General features: G+C 40.2%; 1 protein-coding gene and 1 long non-coding RNA gene across 7 annotated transcripts in view; one reads left to right on the forward strand and one right to left on the reverse strand.

Moving 5' to 3' along the window:
- macrod2 (mono-ADP ribosylhydrolase 2) overlaps positions 1-24,037 on the forward strand; it is a 434,913-nt gene that overhangs the window by 219,262 nt on the left and 191,614 nt on the right. The window lies entirely within an intron of this gene.
- LOC116051451 lies at positions 9,721-23,664 on the reverse strand. The gene is made up of 3 exons (XR_004105354.1): positions 23,650-23,664; positions 11,458-11,462; positions 9,721-9,826 (listed from the first exon to the last, which is right to left on the reverse strand). It is a non-coding gene; the product is annotated as an uncharacterized LOC116051451 (long non-coding RNA).

Below are 24,037 nucleotides of genomic sequence, written 5' to 3' on the forward strand. Positions count from 1 at the left end.
CGGCCGTCACACACACCTAAACCACGCACGTAGCTGCTGATGATTTTCGTGACATTTCGTGATCTCTGAATGAAGGTAACGGAACAGGCCCATAAAGACAGAGAACCATTGACGCTCTTATTTAGACCTAAGGGCAATTTAAAGACAACAATTAACCTAACACCTGCATGTCTTTGGACTGTGGGAGAAAGAACCTAAAGAAAACCCATGCTAACTTTGGGAGAAAATGCAAAATCCGCCAAGACGGGCCCAAAACACTAATATCTGTACCCTCTTAATCATTTAAGTGAAGTATAAACTTTTTATGTTTCATTTGAGCTTTTCCCCATTTTTCTGAGCTACAATTTGATGATCCGTGTTTATTGTTATACAGTACAGATGCTTCTTTCCTCCCCAAATAAAAAATAAACCCATGGCTCATATCTCCTAAGCTGTCTTCTTCTTTCTATCTGGCAACACAGGGTCCTGCTCCAAAACCCTCTCTTTGATAGTGTTGATTCCCCAAATCCTCTAAAACGAAATCATTCTGACTGGCCCTTTACAACCTCTTTCTCCTGGTCAGCACTTTGCTCTTTGCCCAGAGTGGAAGAAGCCATTCTGCCGGCTGTCACCACACAGACAGATTCTGTGCTGCTCTTGTCTGGGTGATGGATCTGGAGTAGTCAAAGAGTTGCTGACTCCTCGCTGACCACCTCTCCCTCACCACCACATGTCGGCTTTTTAGCCCACCAGCAAGAGCCACCATGATGGATAGGGCATCCATCGCTCAGCCGCTCCCACCCCCACCCCCAACCTCGACCCTGCAGGGTCTTTGTCAGTCAGGCCTCCAGTGGCAGCTCACGGCTTGACGCGGCAGGAAAAGACAGGCAGGTAAACACGGCAGCCATATTGTTCTCGGCTTACACTCTGTCATCATTGTGAGGTCATTTACAGTTTACCAGCAGGATCAGAGAGAGGATTGCAGATGCCTGGTGATGGATGCAGTTTTTCCTTCCCTTTTCTTATGCGTGTCTTTCATTAACTTGAAAAAAAGATAAGACTCTTGAAAGGATTTCTATTAGTTGTATAATATGGCTCTGATTAATGTCATGTTTAGATAGCAGAAGGTTTAATGAATGCCATAGTGCATCTGAGGTCTTCTGCCCTTAATTATTTAAACTGAGCTCAGTCCCAACATCAGTCCTATTAGGACCAAGGTTTCTTTTCTGTTTGTCTCTTTTCTAACCCTAACACGCCCAGCAACACATCAAATACTCAAGATTTTTTTTTGTCCACTAACTAGAAACCATGCTAGCTGGTAAATTGATTCAGGTTGTTTCTATCAGTAAAGTCGGAAGAGACAAAACTCAAAGAAGGGCCTGAATGAAACAACCCTGGAACAATTAAGTGCTGCTGGTGGCCTGATAAGCTTGTTGAAGTGGCTGATTTCTAATGAATTGTTTGTACTAGATACTTTGTGGGGGTTTTTGCCTCACAGGCTGATGCTAAGAGGAACTGTGAGGCAATAGCTGGTGGCTTTTTACCCTGTCTATCAGTGTAAGCTAAATTAACGCTGACATAGTTCACTGTGCTCTTACAGAGGAACTGCGATTAATCTCAGTCCTGGTCCTCTCTGTGTGAAGTTTGCATGTTTTTAAAGTACACCAGACCATACTACTTAATTATTCACCATATCTCCTCCAGCCCCTTATGTTACATTTAGAATGTGTTTTTGTATTTTTTCCTAACATGGCTTCAGAAGGCATTAGTATTACTTGATGCGCGTGGCAGCTGTTCATGTGGACAGGTGAGGCTAAACACGTGACCTGATTTCACACGAGTTTTTCAGAGCCACGGCCAGACTGCCAGCATTTGTGGAAAAATTTGAACCAGTCCTGTTACTAATCCCAACAGTTACAATAGAAGAGATGCAGGATTTGCTCCATTAGAAGTTAACTTTATAACATTACATGCTATGGAAATATAAGCAAAGGCAACTGGACTTTCTAGAAATTTTTGTTTTGCCTTTCATCCACAAGGCTTCTCCAGTTCTGACTGACTAATGGGGAGTTCCAGATATTTAACCTCTGGTGGGTTGTGTGTTACCTGAGAGCCGTTAGTTACATGAGGGTCATTGAGTCACATGGGAGTCGTAGAGATGCGTAGAGATATTGTAGGGATGCTTGTAGGGAAGCTATGGAAACCCTTCAATGCATAGAATGAAGGATTTAATAGCCTCTCTGGTTACAGTATGTGGCAGTGTGGCTAGTAAGATACAACCACTAAGATGTGGGATATGGGAAGGGATGTGTTTTCTGTTTTGTCTCAGTCGTACCATGTTGAAATTAATGGGCTGGTTTGCAGTTGTCTGGTCATCAATTTAGTTCAACCTGGCCCTGTAACGACCACTGGATATTTGGGTGATATTTACTAAACTACAATTAAAGGATCAGGCTCAATCTTCTGTCAGATCCGACATATTGTCTCTAAATGCGTCCTATACACACTTGAGATGTGTCCCATTTATAGAGATAAGATGACAGCATGAAGCAGAATGCCCTTTTCACTTTAGCTGGAGCCCTCCAGGGTTTCTCTCCAGGAGATGTTATTCTGCAGAGGTGAGGTAGTTCTCACTTGTAGTACATCCAGTCTCTTGGTTTAATACAGGCAACCCATTACATTGGCTGTTGCTCACTCAGGATTTCTTCTCCCACTGAAACAATTAATGTGAATGTTAAAGTGACACTTAATTGGTCTGTTACCAATTTATGGCAATAAAATTAATTACCAGGCAAGAATCCAGACTGACTGGTGCTGTCTTTGAATTTTCAAAACCTGACATAAAAGTGAAACAGCCAATGATCCCTACATTTGTCTTTTTCTGAGGTTTTTCTGAGAAACACAATCCCAGTCCAGTGGACCAATGTCAATGCCCATTGCAGCAGTTTGCTTTACTGTAAAGTCAGTAACAAAATTCTGAATGCAGTACACATGATGATGGAAACATCTTGGAAAATCTGACAGAGTTTTATCACAAGAGTTAGGAAATAAGCCTCTGTAATGTTGAAGTCACTAGTGACAAAGTTAACTGCAAAAATCGATCTATCCTTTATCCTTTTACATTTAGATTGATCTTTTCTGGGTTACCAGGCCATAGCAAATCTAGCCTGAAGCTCTGCAAGGAGGAGGGTGATAGGCAAAGAGAGATGGCGAGAGAGAGAATTGAGTTTGAAAACTCATCAGTATATATATTTTAAAAACAACTATTTAACCAGTATATAGTAACACAATTCCAGCTTAGAGCATTTGACGGATTGCCCTGCTGTGTAGCATTGCAGTCAATATGAAGCTTACCCTATTCATTGGCTCCAGCTGTCTGTGAGATGTCAGTGGAAAATCTCAGTTTTCTGTCTGAATAAAATCTCCTTCACATTTGATTTTGAGTAAAAGACTCCCCTTTAAACTAGACAATTCCATCAAGTGTTTGTATGAAAAAGTCAACCCATTTAATGGCAGATAAAGCCAGGCCCTTCAAACCGATTCTGGATTTACTGCAGCCCTGTGAAAATTGAGTGCAGCTTTGTTGATGATATCCACACAGAAAAAGATAAAGGAATAACACACTGTATTCAATTTTTTTCAGTCACTTTATTTTTGGGTAAGCTTACTGTTCCCTTTGAGTTAAACTAAATCACAAAAACAGAAAACCAAAAAATGTAGCTTGTAACTTTGTTTTAAAGAAAGGTGTTGCAGCAATAGAATAATATCCAACCAACTGCTGATGCATTGGCAGAAAAGTCAAATGAAAAGCTTTCTGATGAAATTGATAATTTGCAAAGGCAATGTTTTTAGGTTGTTTTGGAGTTGCTCCAGTTATCCCAATCAGAGAAGGTAACATTGGAAGTTGAAAAAGTCTATGAAGTGTGTAATGAGGTGACACCTGATATTCTCTTAGGGCTGTGTTGCATCGGGCTGTAAGGTCTCCATCTGTCAGGGGCCAGCAGTGGCTAATCTCCTCCTGCATACTAGGAACTGATCCCACTCAACTCCAACCTGAATTATTCATTATTCACACACAGACTTTAGCCCACACTGAACTCTATTTAGTCAGAGGAACATGTCCTGTTCTGCAAGACAAACAGGAAGGCTTACTTAAGTGTGAGCCAACGGTTTTGGCTGTCCCTCTCTCACTGCCCTTCTTTACTTCTCTTGGATAATTCACACCTTCTGCTGCTCCTTTGTGCTGTACAGATGACTAAGTGGGGAAATGGGCTGTGGAAAATGATCATCAATGCAGCTGGCCCACTGACAAGAAAGGAGCATTTTCTCCTCGGCTTCTCCAGAAAAGGAACTTCCATTGAGACCCTGCACGATTCATTATGCTCTTTATTCCTGACTTGCTTCTCTCTATGATTGTTTAGATTTCTAAAGATTTTATGTTTTTGGGTCACTTATGCATGTTCTTTTTATTCACTCTACAGGTTGTAATGGTTTTCATGTTTCACATCTTATTCAAAAAAAATGCACAATTCATTAATAGTTTCATGAGTCATGGCAAAAAACACTAATTGTTTAGTTACTCTGGCATATGAATCATGCATTCTGTAGCTCTGCTGGATTTTCCCCTCCAGTGCTTCATGAGAAATTCCACATGAATATACATCCTCTCCATCATATTTAGAGCCAGATCCCATTGCTGGTGATTGGACAGTGGTGATAAGAGCGCTCTGGAACCACAGTTTACTTTTTAGTAATACTGCTGCTGCTGTTCGTTACCAGAAACAAAAGGAGCAATTTAAAATGATAATGAAGCGTTTATTGTCTTATGGGGATGGGAAATGTGGAGTGTGGCACGCGCTGGCTCGTAAATCTCTGGATGTCACCCGTGGCGTGTAGATGGATCTCCTCTCCTGTGGTTGTCTCTAGCCCCATAGAGCGCAGCTTCGGCAGACTAATGAACACGGAGAGCCTTGAGAATGGTAAACAAGTGCCTGATTAATTGGACCTCTGCTTCCATTATTCTAGCAGTGGAATACATAATGTCCTACAATGCAACGTTCTGATCAGTTTTCATATTTTGTTCTATACTGTTTATCTGTGATACTCCCCTGGAAATGAGGGTGGCCTGTCTGTAAAGAATAGTATGTCCCGGTACGCTCTGTCCCGCTCAAAGAATGGAAAATACACACACAACTATTGCCACTTAATCACGTTACAAGAACAGCCTCGGCATTTTAAACTGCATGAAATTCACCCCATTTAGAAGAACAGGCAATCTCAAAAAACAGCCAATGGATTGTAGTTAATTTATCAGGAGTCCTTTAATCAGTGCCAGACTGTTTTTTTTTTTTTTTCAAAGGCAGCACTTGTTACTAAATTAAGGAATGAAGAAACATTTGAACCCCGAAATGTCTACCACAGTTATTTAGTGTGTCAGTCAAGCAGAGCAGTGATCAAACGATTAATCACGTTGGATGTCTTTTGCTGTCAGAAAACTCATCATTATAATTTATTAAATTATCTTTTGTTTTTTGTCTCATGATATGTAACCATCTTTTTGACGAAACCCTTGAGGTGCCTACGTGCCTGGCCATGAACACATACTCAACCGTTGGTGACCTCACATATTCCACCCAGACATCCATGTCTTGTTCCCTTATTAGTAGTTTGAATGACTTCGGAAACAGTGACGTGTTTCAGGAATTCAGGTTGGAGAGGTATAGATAGTGAGTCTCTGCAAAGGCCCCCGCTGCTCCAAATCCTGCTTTAGTTTACTGAAATTTTAAAAAGGCCCAAAGAGCTTGAGCTCTTGGCTGCCTCTCACCACACTGCTTGCTGAATCATTGAAGGGCCATTGGATTATCAATGCATGAGAAAGTCCTCAGTACCAGCACTTTAGAGAAAGCCTTTAAAAAAAAAAACATTCAACATCCAAACAAGTGTGACTCCGCTGAATGTGTCTCTAAGAATACGAGTGTACTTCTGTAAGCTTTAAGGGTGCTTCTGTGTCACAGTGATCTGACAGCTCCTGTCAGTGTGAAAGCGACAGCACACAGATATTATTCCAGTGTCATATCCACTGTAGTGCCTCTTTATTGTATTCGTCCTTGGGTAATCTTCAAATGTTTTTTTATATCACATCTCAGTTTCCTACAATCATTGATGAGTTTAACACATTCTCTTTGATTATAACATGAGTGCTTCTGCAGACAGATGATGTGAATTGGCTTGAACTTTCATCAGCTGCTTTCTTGGCTGCAACAGGTGGTCAGAGTTGACCTTTCTGCACTACCTAATACATGTTATGTCTTCATCTCAGATTGAAAGAGAATGTGAGCCCCTCCAGATAGATCATTTTCCAGCTTTACGGCTTGACACTCGCATAGATGGACGTGACAACTCTAAATCTTTTTTTTTTCCATTCAACAAAAGCAGCTGGACCATTTTAAATAGTTAACAGGTTGCCTGTGGTACAAAGGATTGATTTTGAAAGAAAGAGTGTTCAAAATGCAGGCTTGCATTCAAACCGTATTCATTTTCCCAAGAATTTTTTGGCACAGAGGAGACATTGTATTAACATTATCACCCGCACTATTTCTCTAATTTTGCATGTCCATGATTTGTTTGGGTAGACAATGGGCTGTAAATGTTAAGCTGCATTACATCATGCTTTACTTTTCTCTGATTTGACATTTCATAATACATTTGCATGTATTCTATGCTATTTCTTTTGTTGTTTTCTCACATACTTTCCATTTATTTGAGATGATTTTATAGTTAACACTTCAATTTGTGAAAGTTAGTAAAGCAAGAGTGCATCTCCAAGTATGGGCTGTTAGTTTGCATAGAGTGTCCTACTGAAGTCTGAAACCATGGTGTAATCCTGGACTCCACCCTCTCTTTCCATACTCACATCAAGTCCATCACCAAATCAGCCTTTTTTCATCTCAAAAACATCTCCAGACTCCGGCCATCACTCTCTGACTCCGTGGCAGAAACCCTCATACATGCTTTCATAACCTCCCATTTGGACTACTGCAATGGAGTCCTGTCTGGGGTCCCCAGCAAAACCCTAAACAGACTCCAGTATGTCCAAAACTCACCCACACCAAGACCTGGCAGCACATCACCCCAACCCTCATCCACCTTGACTGGCTGCCAATTAATTCCTGCATCACATATAAAGTCCTCCTTCTGTCCCCACAGTACCTCTCCGACCTCCTCCATCCATATACACACCCCCCCCACCCCCCCCAAAAAACTGCGGTCCTCAGACGCTGGCCTGCCCTACATTCCCAGACCACCAGACTCTGTACCTTCGGAGACGGAGCCTTTAGTGTTGCAGCCCTATCCCTCTGGAACACCCTCCCTGCAGATATCCGAAATTCTACATCCCTGGACATATTTAAAAAAAAAAAAAAAAAAAAAAAACTCCTGAAACACCACCTGTTTACCACAACCTACAACCTCTAATTCTGTAAAGTGTCCTTGGGTTTCTTGAAGGGCAAGTTGTTATTATTATTATTATTATTATTATTATTACTTAGTTTGATTATAAGGTGTCCATTTTGGGGGAGAAAAGAATGAACACATTTGGATTTTACAAGAAGCTTTTAACAACAGCAATCTACTGTGGTATAAAGCCTGCATTTTTTTTTTTTTTTTTTTTTAAATCTCTTATACCTCTCACTGCAAGTGAGCTCTGCTACATCAAAATCACAGCAGACAGGCTATGTATATCAAATGTATCCAGCAAGCCCTAATGATAAAATCATAAATCTCCTCAGGCTTGTAGATAGCCTAGTTAGGCAGCAGTTTGAAATTCATTGTCTTGGGACCCATCCCTCTTCAGCCTACCTTCCCTTGTCTCTATTATACTGACTACTTCCTTGTTCACTGTGAGTTAAACACATTGTAAAACAGTGATTATTTTGTGAATTCCTGGTGGTTCTGTGAGGTTCTCTGCAGTATCATGCACCACTCAATAAAGCCAACAGAACAAGGATTTCCTGAATATGTATGGCTGTTCTGATGGAATTACTCTTATCTTTTGTAGAACCACAGAAAAGTATTCCTCAGGGGATCTACTGTATTTTTTCATGATCAGAACAAGCATCTGAAAGTGACAATGAACGGAAAGGTGAAGAATGACTGTAATGCAGCTTTTTTTGCAAACACAGATTCGACTGCTGAGCATCTCTGATGGATGGAGAACAGAAGGTTGGGGTTCTCTCTCTTGTTTCCTCACTCTTTTTCTGAGAGTTTGAGAGCAATTTTTGCAATGCAAATAAGGACGCTTCAAAGACTGGCTTATTAGTATTTTCAATAGGAGAAATGTCCCATTGTGTGGAAGGTTCAATGATTTTATTGTGTATCTTTATTTTATGTTAGACAGAGATGTTCACAAGTCATTTTTTGCAAGTCCAAGTCAAGTCTCAAGTCTTTGAGCTCGAGTCCAAGTCAAGTCTCAAGTCTTTGAGGGGAAAGTTCAAGTCAAGTCTCAAGTCTTTTGCCATGAGTCCAAGTCAAGTCCAAGTCAAGTCTCAAGTCTCTGGCCATCTGATCTGTCCCTAACACTGTATTGTTAAATCTTATGAATTCAAAGCATGTCCTGTAGCTGTCACATCATATGGATACAACTATAAAGATACAATTGCATATTCCCAGCATTAGTACAACACTTTGCAATGGTTAGCTTGTTACCTGTGATATGTGCTAAATGTAATGTCTCTTTCACTCAAAAAAATGTCGAATAGGAAATCAAGAGAAAAGTGGCAGCGCCACACCAGTTACAGAACAACATGCATCTCAGTGTCAGTCCAAATTACGCACAATAAGCAGTTTGAACTCACTGATTTAATGCCATTTATTTTCTAAGTGTTAGTACGCTCAGTGAAACTGAGTCCAGCGCGAGGGAGACCCGACTCAGAGGAGGAGAGGTTAGTGAGGCCAGCGTCTCCACGGCAGGTGACAGTGCGCACGTATCCGCTGCGCCACGCATGGATGAAATAATGAAATAGTAAATAGGACTACAGTAACAGAAATATGTGCAGAATTAAGACAGTCAAGACGGCCCAGTGTTTGGTGGACCGGGTACACCTTGTTTACTTAATAGCCTACAAATCATCCACGGGATCAATTACGCATCACCTGAGTTTGCCCACCCGACACAGCGTTTGTTCCTGGGGAGATGGATCCGTGCGTCCCGCCTCCTGTGCGCCATGGATTTCTTAGCCTCAGCGACTACTAACTATAAAGATACTATTTGCCTGTTCCCAGAATTAGCACAACACTTTGCGATGGTTAGCTTGTTACCTGTGACGATATATGCTAAATGTAACGTCTCTTTCACATTAGTGTGTGAGTGACTGACCTATTTGGATGTGTTTTGAGACGCCTGATGAAATCCGACGTTGATCCGGCATCATTTATCTTGGTGCCACACACCTTGCATGTAGCTGCTCGCTTACTGCCACTGTTTACCAAGTTATTGAAAGCAAAACTAATGACAAAAGGCACAACTCCAGGAGGACTTGGTGTCGCCATCTGCAATGCATTTTTTGATATGTGCGCGCACATAGGCGCATGCGTTACGTTGCACATTATGGCAAAGGGCAGGGGACATACAGCTCGTCATACGTTTCCCTGTATATGCGCCAATAAAAGAAAATAGAAATACATTAATACATTTAGATTTAAAAAGCAATAATTGTATGAAAACAGGTTGTTGATGAGTCTCGAAGCTCGAGTCCGAGTCAAGTCTGAAGTCTTTTGGGTCGAGTCCGAGTCAAGTCTGAAGTCAGCTGTTTGTGCGACTTAAGTGCGACTAAGACTCAAGTCCCCATCTCTGATGTTAGAATGAACCCTATGAAGCTTGGGTTTTCAGTTGCTTGTCCATTTGGCAAAGACACAGTATGTGACTCTGTTGAATGTTAAATATATGACCTTGTTGCCTCTTATCTCATGCTTTTGCTCATGCACAGGCATTAGTGCAGGAGGGATTATCAGCCATGTCTGATTTGAGATTGATTGGTGCTGTTTTTTATTCAGTGTTTTTGCACCTTGGGCCATCTCTCTCCCTTTATGCTGTGGGATTTAGCAGCCCGGGCTTAGTATCATTATTTAGTTCTATATTAAGACTATTGATTGCATTGTTACTGAGACAGTGAGGCTGAAGCAAGTTACAGGCTGGTGGTTATTAATGCTTAGTTTTTTTGGTCAAGCGTAGTTGGTATACAGACTGGTGGGTGATCAAATGATAACCCTCTATGGTACTCAAGTTTTCTATAAGTGTGAAATTTTGTGACAATATTGTATCCAAATATGCAGTAGTCACACAGTTGTCTTCAGTCTTTCCCTCTCAAATCACCATAAATGAGCCAAATTCAATTCAAACATTTGGTGTAATTGCGCCAACCTGTATGGAATATTGTGCATTGACAGCGATGCCTTGTCCATCTGTGCCGAACAGATGCCGATATTCCCTGCAGCCTCGTTGATTATGGCTGGTATCATAGTAATTTAGTTGCTGTCACACTGTTGTGTCTGTGCTGAACTTTACGGGCTGCCTGGATTCCGCCTCTGTCAAAGAGCCTTGGGCTGGGGGTCAACAGCTGACAAAAAGGAGAGAGCAACTACAGCGGCACATCAAAGAGCCCCAATTAGGCTCTTCTGAAGCATTTATTATCCCTATTGTTTTCTGGGAAAGCCAAAAACTCAACAACAAACAAAATGAAATAAACTTTACTTTAACATGACCGCTTCTTCCAGGAAATACCTGGCCAAAGATGTCATCCCCTACATTTATGCTGCTCCTCTCCCTTGGCCCTCAAACAGGTGCCTGTGAGTGAGTCACCCCTCTCGTGTGCTAGAACACATTTTGAGGGAGAAGTAATGGCGGTTAAGAGCTTTACAAACATATGCAATGCAATTATGCTCAATTATGGGTGATCAACATTTGCATAATCTTTATCCCAGCTACTCCTTAAGAACCAATCAGATGTTGTTTTTCAGAATGAAAGTCACATGAATAATTTATGTCGGTAAAATATATCTATTCTGTGGGTCTCAGCTATTCAGCCTCCTCAGTCATCTATCATTTATGATGGAGAGAGTTAGGAAGGCTCCCTGATTGAGCTAATGAATGCAAATGCAGTACGGGACTAGCATGGGTCAGTGGCCACACTCCCTCCTCCCCATACCTGTTTTCTTCACTATCAATTCACATCAAGCCCATAAACAAATGTGGCATGTCATTTACTGTGGCCGTGCAACGATTAATTTTTATAAAGAAGGGAAGAAATGGCCATCTCTTAGGTAGTTGGGGCACCTGGTTGTGTTTTGACAGTGATGATAAGCGTACATGGCAGCTCAATTACGTTCTGAACACTCGTTTTCTGTTTTATTTAGGTGATGGGAATCCTCTCTGTGAGTGAGTCTTGTGGTTAAATACATGGAAAGCTGCATTTATGGTAGCACCTGTGCTATTGTTTTTTTTTCATTTGGCACCCTAGTGTGTTTTTTTTCCACATAAAGAACATCTATAATACACTCTGCACTGCATGGTGCCTCATATGCTGTCATGTGTCTGTTTATGTGGTTGCCATGGCTCTAGGGGTGGCACGGTTCACAAAACCCACGGTTCGGTTCGTATCACGGTTTTAGGGTCACGGTTTTCGGTTCTGTACGGTTCTTGTTATTTTTTCTTTTAATCTTTAACACTCCAGAAATATACTTCAGCATATGATATTTAGCTTAATTATCCACAATATAGGATACAGTATAAAAAAATAGTTATATCATGTAATCATGCACAAACTGAATTTGTCTTGACTTTAAGCACATTATTGGGACCATCTCTGAGGAAAGCTAGGTGAGATTTTGATACAGCAAGAGGGAAGACAATGATTTCAACAAGCTAAAGAGAATGTGTATTGCCATCTACAGGAACTTATCTGCCTTTTTAGCACACAAAGATTGAAATATTACAGAATATCAATTGAAATAACTTGCATTTATCAAACTGCCAACTTCAGTGTAGCTCTTACAAAAATTGTATCCTTTAAAAGAAAAAGAGAGGAACTCTTAAAGCTCTGTCTTTTGAATAAGTCAGAATACGTTGCGATTTTCTTTTGTATAGTTCTTTAAAAATAAAAAGGAAACTTGTTTTGGGGAGAATAAAATTACTCTAGGCTGAGTTTTCCTAGTAACCTTACCAAAAAGGCTCAGGATGCTGCAAATATTGGTATAATATGAAAATGGCTGGTGGATTTAAGACAAAAAATAATAATTTATGAAGTAATCAAATTTGAACATGTCTGTCAGTGGCTTGTTGATCTTTACATTGTTAGTTAATTTCCTATCCTGGCCTGGGCTGGGACACACATTCATACGGTTTGATAAAGTACTTTAACTTATCATTACACACAATAACAAACGTAGCTGTCCTCAGTGTAGGTCATCGTGTCGTCTCCTCTCCGTGTTTTTTTTTTTTTCCTGCATCCACCGTGTGTGTGTGTGTGTGTGTGTGTGTGTGTGTGTGTGTGTGTGTGTGTGTGCGTGTGCGTGTGTGCGTGTGTGCGCGCGCGCTCGCGTGAGCCAGTCGCGGGGGGAACTGAGCAGCCCCGCCCGCTGCAGAGAGCCGACAGGATTGAAATAGCAGTCGCTTCAGCGGCTTTAGAGTGAAAAAACGCAGCGTACACTGATGTTAAAATGTATACAGGTTGGCAGGACGGTCTAAAATGTTTTGCACGGTCTTTCGCTGTATGTTTTGTTGGTAACTTGTCCACACCTCTTCTTTTGCGCGAAAGGGAAACGCACTGTCTGAGGTCACATACGGGCACCTGACGGGGACGAGGCTACATTGCGCATGCGTCGAACCGTGCGATGCACACACGCTCCGAACCGAGACAAGCGGATCAAACGGTTCGGATGTTTTTTCATGAACCGTGCCACCCCTACATGGCTCACAGAGGAGATGAGAGATTTGCAACTCTACTAAAGAAATATTTTTAGTAAGAAAAAGTATTTTTACAGCTTTAAAGTAGTATATTGCATGTCATTGAGTTATGCTGTGAATTATGTGACATGTATTTATATTGCATCAAACCTTTTCTGATGTAAAGTGAATTTCTTAAAGATCCCCTCTGCTCAAACATTTTATTCTTGTGGCCGTTTAGCTCAGTTAGTAGAGCGGGCGCACATATACAGAGGTTTATTCCTCGACGTAGACGGTGCAGGGTTTGAATCCGACCTGTGACGGGTTCCCTGCATGTCTTCTCCCCTCTCTCTTCCCTTTCATATCTCAGCTTTCCTATACAATAAAGGCAGAAATGCCCAAACATTTTGAAAAAACACACAAAAAAACATGTTTTTCTTATATTAATGTCCCCTAAAACGTCTGACCTAGACTATACTGACTTGTATCTGTGCAAAGTTTGTCACTAGAGAGTTTTCACATTCCTCTGCTGAAAGGGGGCGATGTCTGTGCGCTTCCCTGAAATCTGAGATTTAAACATATCCCATGCGAGCTTCATTAGGTAAGTGACTAATGTGTAAACCATTCGCTGTCTAATATGCAAACGCCGGAAAAAACCCCTGAAACCTCCAGCGCATAACGGAGTTGTCGGAACAGAGAGTGAAAACACACTGTCATCGTAGCTGTCAGCCACGGCCATAAACTGCTAAAATAAACAAATAAAAGATGCTAACTACACTTACCCTTCTGATGTGTCTGCTAGTCGCCAATTTTGGTGCATTACAGACTCCTTATTTGAGTCTGGATGTGACTGATGCTGGATTCAAACAGGAAGCCGAAACTATCACTGCAGATCGTGAACCTGCCGTGAAGCTGGCTGTGAAGCTCAGGCTGCAGTCTTGTCTCAACAGCCCAATTGGTTAATATGGGCACTGAATGTCTGAACCCGGCATGAGGCTCAAACATGTATGGCTGAATCTCTCCGATGTTTCTAGCCATCTTGCGCACTGCTCTTTCACCAGTCAACCTAGCGCATGCGGTGGTGGGTGGGGTGCGAGGCCAGATCAATGAGGGAGAAATAGTAGTTGTTTTTTTTTTTACTTTTTATGTGAGGAAATTATGTTCAAGAAAATATTAATCATATCAGAGTATTTTTTTACTTACTTTAAAATGTGTCTGAAGGTGGACATAAAGTTAGTTAAAGCTTTAGTGTGTAACTTTTTAATATTAATGAACGTCCGTTACATTCAAGCCATTGCCAAATGAGTTGCTCCAAAGCTAATTAAGACTATCAGCTCCACACAGCTCTCTCTGTTTCTCAGTCTGACTATGTTCAGAAGATTGTGTCGTCCGGTGACTTTCCCGCGCAGAACCTCAAGTGAAGATAATTACCTCTTCTGAAGAGTCCATGTTTTTTTTAATCCTCCTGACCTCCTTGGCTACTAGCAACTGCATGGAGGAGGGGGGTGCGCGGTGCGCGGTTACGGCACTATAGCTTTAATTGTTTGAGGGCCAGTTACATACATGAAGACACATTCTAAATAACAAACAGTTTATATTATGATGCATAGCATCAGATAGCCTTCAATACAACTTGATTTTTAAAAGAAAACATTTTTGCATGGGTTGTTTGGCTTTCATGCATTAACAGCTTTTGTCTTTTGCCAAATTGTTTAGTATTGTATTGCCCTCTGGGTCAAATAACACAGAGGCTGAATGAAAGCTTAGAAACATGGACTGACCCCTCAGATTGTAGATCCTCAGTGGAATTTGGTCAGTGAGATAAGACCAATGCTCTCATCGTAGTAATATGTCTCATGTCTGTTTAATATGGGAATGATGATAGGAATACTGTCTTCTGTCCTTCATCTAGATAGTTGATTTCGATGAAAGGAATGATCAGAGAATAAAAAGCTTTGTCTGGTACAGAAAACACATCTAGAGGCTTCTAATGGACAGTGCATTTTCAGTGCACACTGCACAGCAGTGACTGGTTTTATTGTTCTTGCTTATTATGGAAAGGACACATAATGGACAACTCGTGGACATTATTCCTTCACTCTACACTGCTGTGCTTTTATGCACCATATTCATATATTTTAGCCAACAGGGAAACACACATTCCTAAATACAAAGACTGAGTGACATTATCTGCTGGCAGTGGTTATGTTTTTTTTTTTTCTTTTTTCATTCCAAGCTTCCACAGCTTTGACAGCGCAAAGCACCCCCACTCCACATAAAAACACACATACACACTACCACCTCCTTTTCAATGTGAAGCTCTACCAGGGTTGTCAACTCTTGCCAACATGGCCCGATTTTTTTTCTCCCCTATCAGCAGGCAGCCATCGGAGCCTGTTCTGACAGCTCCTCTTTTGATATTTATATTTCCACAGAATTTTAATCACTTTGTGCTTCATCTTTCATTGTTAGCGTGCCCATGGCCACGTGCAATTGTGTTGTTTTACAATGTCACTCTCAGATGTTTACTTTTTCATTCAACACGTGCGTCCCTCTCTACAGTTTTTCCTCGAGGCATTAATGTGTTGTGTTCACCTGGCTTACAGAACCAGGCTTGGTCGAGTATAGGCACAACATGCACAGCTTGCTCTTTGACAGTTTCAGTTTTTGCTCATTTCCTGTCTCTCCAGCTGGCTTGCATGTAGAGGCTGCTATGACTGCAGGTGAAGTGCAGACACTGTTTGGAGAAGCAATATTGTACATCATTTGTATCTATTTTTTTTTTTTAACTTTGTTTGTCAGGGTATGACTTAGAACTTTGGATATGCATTATTGCTTTAAGCAAGGGATAATCCACAATTCATTGAATGCACAATGCAAAGAGGCGATCCAGTGTGAAGCGGAGTGTGGTTCTTTTAGTGTGCGGTACTGTAATGCATCTTTGAGTGCATTATTTAATCCTTTAACGCATGTCACAGAATGGATTATCCTGCTTACACCCTGGACACTTGGCCAAAAACCAAAAAGAAGCATTATTTTTGTTATTTTAGGCTCAGAAGGTTACCTTTTTCGTGATTGTATTGTTATTTACATCACAGCAATGCACACACCATTATCAGTTTTGATTATTGGCTTGAGCTGAAGGAGAAGGAAAAAAAACAAAGTTATATGAAACATATGACACAAAATATAAAAAGAGAACATTGTTCTTTCACAATACAAGGGACACATTTAACACACATTAACAGTCACTATCCCTCAGTTACTATGGTGTATAGGTAAATCTACTTCTGAGGTTCTGATATGTGTTACATGGAAACATCATGAACCCTCCAATCCATTTGCTACAGTTTTAAGATAAGATAGACTTTATTGATCCTGAACTGGGGAAATTCCCTTGTTACAGCAGCTCAAATGCAAGCACAACAGATAAGACAAATACAGATTAAATAGAAGTAGAATAGAAAAAAATATCTTTATATAATAGGAATAGAAAAATAAGAAGAGTAATAATAGTAATAATATGAACACTATAGACACCTCTTTTATATACAGAGAATATATACAAAAATACAGATGAATAAGGTGCAGATGAATAAGAAATGGAATATTGCACAAGTCACAAGGAAGTGACATGGAGTAATAAATAAATATAGTACAGAATATTGTGTATATAAGTGTTGGCTCAAGTTGCAGAACACCTATCAATGTTATGTTTGTAATTATGTTTAGTTGAGTCTGATTGTAGTTGGAATAAATAATAATAATTTATCAATGACCTTTATATAAATGATTAAACTAAAGAGTGATTAAACGTGAGCTAACCACAGTGTTAAGTATTAAGGCTCTGGCAATGCAGACAGCAACACAACAAATGTTGGTTTTGGTCCCTTCATGGGGAATTTCTTTCTGAGAGGAATTGGGTTGATGATTTGGGTAGCAAGGCTGTTAATAAGGCATGGACTCTTTAAAGAGCATTAATTCGCTGCACTTTAATGCTGTTGCTCCAATAAAGGAGACTAGAATTAAACAGAAAAGTGCAAATTGGATGACTACAGAGATTTATATTTCAGAAAGTTAAAGTCTATTGATTATGATTTTATGATTTATTTTCTTTGTCGTCTAACATCTTGGTGGAATTATGTGTTTTCACGTTCAAATGTTTTTGTTTCTGTATCTGATAAACCATGAATAAAATCAATCACTCAATCAATCAATGAATTAGTTGTTGGTCAAATGTAAGAAATATAAAATAAAGTCAGCATCATCCTTTAATTTAAGTTGGCTGTAATCTCTACAGTTTAAACATTTGACAAAAAGACATTAAAAATTGTAACAAAACCATTGTATATACTGTATGTATACAAATAATACATAAAAAACAGGTGTGATATAACCATTGACGCACAATAACAAAAAATGGCAAGATAAAAAAAGGAGGCTTTAATTTGAGGTTTATTTTGATTGCTGCATTTACACAGTTCATAGTTTGTTGAATTCAACTCTGTGTTTTCAATAATTGCAGCAAACTGCAATCACAACAAACCAATTTATGATTTTTGTCAGCTGCTCGTGTGCTGATGTGATCAATCTTTACACTCTACCAATGAGTGAAAACCAAACGTCATTGAACCAACACTTTCGGAGCACATAAATCTACATACCCGTAGAACGCAATGCTAGCAGAAACCATTTTAGGATTCTAGTTGATCCTCAAAGATTGTCACTTTTTGTCGCCTGTTTTTAATCTTGGTAAATTACAATAGTTATAATTTAGTCTACAGTTTTCTCTCATCATCATTGCCACACTCTAGCCGGCCGTATGTTTTAAAATCAGAGTTGCAAAGAAAAAGAAAAAAAACTTTCAGATAAATACTGTCTCCCAACAGACTAATGTTCTGCTTTACTTTACTGAATGCAAAACTGCACTGTATAATATATAATGTGAGACAGTATAAAGTAATTATGAGTGACATTTTTCATTTGAGCACATTTGCTTTGCCTTCAAATGCCTTTTATATAGTGTAAAAAAAGAAGAATGTTTTCCTTTCATGTCTGTACTTGATGCATGCGTGTTGTTTAAGCTGTTAAAGCCTTTAAACAGTTTTTTTTATCATATGCACAGTTTAGAAATATGATATGTTTGTCAGTCAGTCGTGGTGTGATGGTTTGTTTTTAAATACTAAATTTCCTGACAACCCTGTGAGTGGACATAATGGGCACTCAGGTTAGGCGTGCATAGGATCAGATCTGTCATGTCAGAGTACATTGTTTGTGGCAGCTCAGAGACAGACTCCCACCACACTTCCTCTCATGGCCGAACTCAATCCTTTCCTCAGTCTCTGGTGAAATGTTCCTCCTGCAAGCTCAGGCTGCCTCCCATGGGAAAACTATCAGCAGTATGCTTAGGTTTTCCATGGAGCTGCATTTTGTCCTGATTGTGTTACTATACTTGTTTCTACCTGCTTGTTTATTTTGCAAGTGACCTGTGAAATTATTTAAATGCTAATGTTGGTTTTCCCAAGGAAGCAAATTCTGTTTTGTGTTATTTGACTTAGTGCTATTTAAATTGGAATTCTATTCAGCAAGCCTTCATTTTCTGCACAACTCTGTCAACTTGTCATGATTAACAATGGCGCAACTACCCAGTGTCAGAGGGGTATGCAGCGATAATTTTGGCACCCCTTTAAATAATAAAGGTTTATTTTAAAGTATATCAGCGACGATAACGGTTGCACGGTTGTCCTTGGCAACCAAATTGTGACAATTGGCAACCTAATCATCACCTCTTGTTGATGTGATTTGAGTGATGGTGGCTTTCCATCCCTGTCTGCACTGTTTCTTCCCCAAAAAAGGACACAGTGAATAGGTTAGTCAACAGAACTTCAAACCATACTGGACATTTAGTTTTGTGTGGTCTAATAGAACTCCTACCTGATGTCATCACTGGTCTCATCTCTACGTCTACAAATCTATGCATGATTCCATGGTAAACCAGAGTTATAGCATTAGTTATGTTTTCCAGATTATTGTCATTTATTGTACATGCTACCTTATATTTATCAGTTTTCAGCTCAGCAACCTTGGTTTGCATATTGTAAGCTAGCTGTAAACCCCCATTTGGCTGCTACATTCCCAGTGTTAGCAAACGCTAGCTAGTCTGTTAACATGAATATTTGCAAGCCTCCAAGCACAGACGTCACACTTTAAATCCTACCTGTTGCCTCTCACCATCCGCTTATTTAACTGCTGTCACATCCCTTGACATGTCATCTCCTTTTCCCTCTTTCTTTTTCTATTTTTAGCCCCAAAAGCTGTTTTGCTTTACTCTTTTTCCATAGACGGCAACTTACTACTCGTACGCTCGTACCTGCTCACTCAGCGCTCACGGCGCCCACCCGCTCCCTCCCCTCCCATCCCCTCCCTTTTCTATGTCAACATTCTATGATGGAATCTTATGAGACAAGGCGCCTAATCTAGCCTGTTAGTCCTCTCAAATGTTATATAATAACATTGAGGAAATGCAGAAATGATTTAGAAATGCACAACAGCAGCTACATATTGAAAATACCAAAAAAAAGATTTTTAATTTTTTTAATTTTTTTTTAACCATTGCTTTGGCGCCCCCCATGGTGCTGCACCCCTATGCGCCGCATATAGTGCATGCCCACTTTTTGCGCCACTGATGATTAATATGGACTTCAGCAGCAGAAGAGACCAATTCTGCCAGGAGGCATACTGGCCTGTTCGTGGTGTCCTGCAGGAATTTTAGAACAAGATGGCAACCCTTGGTCATCATTTTGGCACCATTGGCACATCTATCTGCACAGTGGAGCACTCTCTATGACTGCTTTAGCATCAGGAGTATGAGTGAAGCCATTTTCTTTTCCCCCAACAACTTGAGCAGAAACATTAAAGATTCATTAACAACTGTCAACTTGAAGCTTATTTTAGAGTGGCGCTCTGATGTCTCTCAATACAGCTTCATCCTAAAATGAATTCATATTCTCCTTTGTTCGTCAGTGTCATGGATTGAAATATGAGACCCTGATTATACTGCAAACCACATCCACGGCACACAGCAGTGTGATAAAACACTAATCAGCCAAAATGTATTCTGTACATCAAGTCCACTTACACTGTACAGATGGTGTGCAGTTTAATATACCATATAAATGTTAAAATTAATAATTTTTCAGTTTATTTATTTATTTATTTTTATACATCCTTGTGAGTTTAGATCTACTGGCTAACTACACTAGAGCAGTCAAATACCTGTGCATTTTGATAAGAGACTCTTTTTGATAGGAGTTCAGAAACAAAACACTTCTGTTGTTGCATCTCCATAATCGTGTGGCCTTCAAAAGTTATTAAAAAAATTCAAAGCATGCATAAGCTCCTGTTTTTAGCAGCACTTTCTTTTTGATTCATGTAATCAGCTACATTCAGTATCTTCTCATTATTCAGACAGATGAGGATTTGGATTCAGAGAGCTGTTTTTCCTTTTATATTTTACTACTGGCAGTGTTACCAATCTCTAGCATGTTTACCTTCTGTGAAGATAAAGCTTTTTGATCCTCTTTTCCAAAGCTTTAACTTGCCTTTTCTTCTGTCTTTGTTCCTCACATTACTAATGAAAGAAACTTTATATTTTTTATAGTTGTGTTGTAAATCAGACTCAAACTTTTTTTGTATCAGGCAATTAATTCAAATTGACTACAAATGGGTGCAGTTTAGATCCAAATCCATGTTCACACAAAAAATCCTCATTCCATTCTTGGGGATTAGCTTTTTTTCACCTGATACATTTATATGCCCCAGAGAAAAATCTAAAAGAGTATACATATAAAGATTTAACATTTTAAGATAAACCTTTTTTTTTTATGTTTTGTTTTTTGTTCATTAAGTTGTTCTTTCTGTTTTTATGGAGAGAACAGACCTCAACACCTCACTCAGAGACAACTAAGACAATGTGAAAGAGGAAACATGGAAAGACTTTTGTGGCAAAACTTCTCATCAGCTGTTCCCTGTCATCCAAGTCATTTGCATCTGGGGCCTCTCGGGTGCACAGAAGAACACACTTTGCATTATTTAGATGGGCAATCACTCAGAAATCCCTCTATGTTTGGCCCAGCAGAGGAGCACAGGTCTAAAAATATCATCTCAGCAATGTGTGATTTTCTGTGTCATATCAATGGGACCTCCAGGTATGTACATTTGTCTCTGAAGCCATTTTTCAATGTGAAGGTGGCGAAGGGATAAATGTCTGTGTGTTGTGTGCAAGAGGATTCGTGGAGTAGGTTTTCTCAGGAGGTGCCCTAGATTCCCCACGCTACTGCAGTCATTTGTTTGATAGACGGAAAGACAATTATCCGTGAAAGAATGGTCAAAATTGCTGATTCTGATAGACGGAATCATTTGTGCTAGGTCAGCATTATCATATGATCGTCACGGCCATTCACCATCATTTTTTTTTGTGATGCAGAATAAAGCAGAAAAATTGCATCCTAAATATGTAATCACAAGATCATTTTGAAAAAAAAAAGTGTGCTCCACAGCTAAATGTCAGGGTCTGCATATTCACTCAATAATTTATTATCCTCATCAGCATCATCATCACACAACCATTTTCCTGGCATATTTGAATGCACTTGTGATGCAAGTACTAATAACTTGGCAGTGTAAGTTGCACAAGTCCAACAATATTCATTTTCCCAGTGTCATTTGTAATAAATGAACACAAACATTTTAATTAAATAACTTAATTAAATTAAGGCCATTTGAGCTGGATGAGTTCAAATGAATAGCTACTAATAATATGTATCAACAAAAACAAAATCACACTAAAAAAAATAAAAAATGTTATTCTTGCATTTTCATTATCATTCCAATTATTGATCAGGTATCTTCTGAAATAAAACCTTGCTCCTTAAAGGCTCTAAAAATGAGGCCCAATTTCGAAAAGATTGTATGTCTAAATTAGATGAACTAATGAATGGTGACATTATTTTTAATGTGAATTTCTTCCAAGGTTTCCAGTGTAAGTGACATGGGAGGGTGAGCAGAGCCCATTCAAGCGGAAGTATGCGTGGGTTTAGAAAGAGCCATGTAGCCCCATCTGAGTTTTTTTTTTTTTCCATGGATAACAAGCTTCACAGCCATGAGGACCACATCTCCAGACACTGTGGAGGCTTTCAAAGAGCAACCATCTCCTTCCCCCCCCGAGTCCAATCTGGCCTTAGTCGTCAAGACATGTACCCTCTGGCATGTCCCCTGCTGCCTCAGCCCCCCTGCTATCTTGATAGAGCCATAGCCGCTGTCCTCCACTCAAATGTCTAAAAATAAGGAAGGAAAATGCAAAGGGAATGACTGTGTATGCAATGCAAGGACTGGAAAAGAAACTTAAAATGAGCAACAGTCAGAGAGAGAGTTGAAGTAAACAACATCATTATGACTCTCTTGGCTCTGGCCTTGTGAACTGGTTCAAAGTGTTTTTGCAGATGGTTGTTATGGTTGCTGCTGTAGTCTTAGACAAGGTTATCATGGTACACAGCTACTAACTCAGTCAAGCAGTTTCCCAGCGAGTGTACAGTCTTGATGAGGGCAGTAGAAGGACATGCCAGCATTCATTGATTTTGTAGTTTACAATCTAATTTAATGCCTGAGCAGCATGATGGTAGAAATGAACACGTTTCAGCGCACAGCGTTCATTGGCGATGTCTGTGATAGCTAACTTTACACAAAAATGACAATCCTGGGCCCTGGCAGAGCGTGCGCTCCATGTAGCCACAGTCCTTGCCAGCGGCCTGGGTTTGAATCTGACTCAAGGCTCTTTGCTGCATGTCATCCCCCCTCTCTCTCCCACATTTCCTGTCTCTCTTCAGCTCTTCTGATCAAGGAAAAAAAAGCCCTAAAAAAATATTTTTTACCAGGGAAAGAGGATGCACATTAGCCTGACAAGCCAGACCCACATCAAGATGTTGGGTCTGGGAACTCACCATTGGCAGGGGTCAATCCGAGGGGCGGGATAAACGGTTGTCTTTCAAATTCCGTCTGCACACAATAGGATAGCGCTACAACAAGGCAGCGCAACGAAGAAGGTAGCGGAGCTAGTTAATAGATTAAACTTTTGCCGTATCCGGTCGGCAAAACTCCAAACACATTTTATCTTTAAGAATGACTTCAGAGCCGTTCTTTGTTCTTTTCTCAAAGAAAAGCTTAAAGTGCTCATATTATGCTCATTTTCAGGTTCATAATTGTATTTAGAGGTTGTACCAGAATAGGTTTATGTGGTTTAATTTTCAGAAAACACCATATATTTGTTGTACTGCACATTGCTGCAGCTCCTCTTTTCACCCTGTGTGTTGAGCTCACTGTTTTAGCTACAGAGTAAGGCATCACACTTCTGTACTATCTTTGTTGGGAGTTGCACATGCGCAGTAAGTACTGCTGGCTTGTCAGAAGCAGAGCATGAGGGAGTGCCACGCTAGCAGCTAGGCGAGCATTATAACGTGTGTTACAAAGTGACGCACGTTTGTCACGGAAGTAAAAGCTGGACTACAATAGAGCTGTTTGGAGCAGTTTGTGAACAGTGTTTTCTTTTGGACATGGTAAGTCCCTTTGGGGTGGACTTTGGGCTTTTTCACTTTGTAAACCTATAACGTGCACAAAAAGATATATAATACAATATAGGAAAGGGAAAAAGGCAAAAAGCATAATATGAGCACTTTAACTCTAAGTCTTCCAGAGTAGCAGCGAAAGCTGATTCGAAAGACCGCTGTTCGCCAGTAGCAGCAGCCATAAGCCCGCCCACCCACTCTATACACGATGTGATTGGCCCGACCAGAGTTTGGTTTTTCCAGCTAGCAAGCCAACGGAGAGTTGCTAGACTGACCCTGGCTGCAAATTACATTTGCTGCCGCTAGGGTGTGTCTAGATTTCTAGGCTAGATGCACATGAAACAGATCCCCAACATACAGTATCACTCGGGGGGCCAGACTAAGATATTCTTCTGTCCATGGCTGACAATTACCATTCTAACACTGCTCTAGCCCCTTGGCTTGGGTGGGCAGTTTAATGAGGCATTAATACAGGCATTTCATGGCTCTGCGCAACATTTAG

This window comes from Sander lucioperca, chromosome 15 (assembly GCF_008315115.2).
Source record: "Sander lucioperca isolate FBNREF2018 chromosome 15, SLUC_FBN_1.2, whole genome shotgun sequence".
Taxonomy (NCBI): domain Eukaryota; kingdom Metazoa; phylum Chordata; class Actinopteri; order Perciformes; family Percidae; genus Sander; species Sander lucioperca.